The sequence below is a fragment of the Dipodomys ordii genome, unplaced genomic scaffold (assembly GCF_000151885.1).
Source record: "Dipodomys ordii isolate 6190 unplaced genomic scaffold, Dord_2.0 Scaffold165, whole genome shotgun sequence".
NCBI classification, from domain to species: domain Eukaryota; kingdom Metazoa; phylum Chordata; class Mammalia; order Rodentia; family Heteromyidae; genus Dipodomys; species Dipodomys ordii.
Window position 1 is genome coordinate 2,766,356 of NW_012267381.1, and position 1,683 is coordinate 2,768,038.

Here is a 1,683-nt window from a genome sequence, read left to right on the forward strand (position 1 = left end):
ACCTAATCCTCCTCCCCCTCCCCCCCTACCAAAGTTGTAAAGTTCGTTTTTGACATAACGACTTGTACATCTCATTGTTGCAATGGGTCCACCTGTATCCTTATTTAAACGATTTGTTTTTCCCCTTCCCCTCCACAAATTATACCGACATCAAATACAGTGAAAGCAGGGGTTATACTGTGCGGGAGGGAGGTTTTTACTTTTTTAAAGTGCTTGTATCAGTTGTTTTTTTTTTTTTGCCATTGGGACAAAAATACCTCATAAAGGAAGGCAAACTGATTTTCTCTCCCAGTTCAAAGATTTCAGTCCATGCTAGCTGCTCCATTGTTTCTGGGACTGTCATGAGGTAGTACAACATTGGTGCAAGGATGTCATAGACTACAGGTGCTAATCTCATGGCAGTTTGGAGAGAAAGAAGGGGAGAGGAGACAGGAGAAGAGGAGGGGAGGGAAAGGGAGGGAGCAGGAGGAAAGGAGAAAAAGGGAGGGGTGAAAAAAGGAGAGGATAAGAGAGGAGAGAGAGGAGAGGAGAGAGAGAGAAAGTGGGGAGGGGAAAAGAGGAGAGGGTAAGAAATAGAAGGGGAAGAAGGGGAGAGGAGGGGAAAGAAGGGCAAGAACAGCAGGGGAGAAGAGAGGGGAGGTCTCTGGGTAAGATACACACTCCCAACCTGCTGCCTCTAACTGGTCCCTCTTCAGCTATGAAACCATTAGTTGGTTAATCCAGTAATGAAGTTAGGGATCTCATCTGTTATCTGTCATCTCTCAATAACCATGCTACCTGTAGAACAAGCCTTCAATACATGAGCATGTTTCCAGGGTACTTCATACCCAAACTATAAAAACCTAGGTGAAAAAAAAAGAAAAGAAACATAAAGATATGTAACACACTATATATGACATGCAAAGCTGAATATATTTACCATTTGTCCTATAAAGATTTATATAAATTAGTAGGATAGAAAGAGCTAGAGTTGCCGAAAGGAGAAGGAAATATAGGCACTATATTAACTTGAATGTCATAGCCAACTATGTTTTGACAAGTTCTTTGAACTAAATTAACATTTAAATGTTAAATTATTTATATAAATAATACTATCAAGATGGTTATAATGGACAGACTAGTATTGACTATTTCAATGTGAGAATTGTTATACCCATGCTAAACATTGGTGTTTTAAGCTAGCCTTGGTGGTTTATACCTGTTATCCCAACATTCAGCTGGTAGAGGCAAGAGTATTGTTTGAGAACAGCCAGGGCTACATAGTAAGACTCTTTTCAAGCATGGTTTCAAAGGGCTGAGAAAGTGGCTTAGTGGTAGAGTGCTTGCCTAGCATGTATGAAGTCCTGGGTTCAATTCCTCAGTACATATAAACAACTGGTTGAGTGCTACCCTTGAGCCAAAGAAGCTTAGGGACAGTGCCCAGGCCTGAGTTCAAGCCCTAGGACTGGTAAAACAAACAACAACAACAACAAAAAATCTCAAAATATTTGAAGTGATACTTGTGTTGTATCTGTAGAAATGTTAATAAATACATATGTCAGAAATGTCCCTAGCACAGGGCTGGGAAGGTGGCTCAGTGGTAGAGCACTTGCCTTGCATGCATGAAGCCCTGGGTTCGAATCCCCAGCACCACATAAGCAAAAAGAAAAAAAGCCGGAAGTGGTGCTGTGGCTCAAGTGGTAG

At 41.4% G+C, this 1,683-nt stretch overlaps 1 protein-coding gene across 1 annotated transcript in view; it reads left to right on the forward strand.

Annotated features, from left to right (window-relative positions):
• LOC105998520 (leucine-rich repeat-containing protein 37A3-like) overlaps positions 1–1,683 on the forward strand; it is a 69,973-nt gene that overhangs the window by 35,526 nt on the left and 32,764 nt on the right. The window lies entirely within an intron of this gene.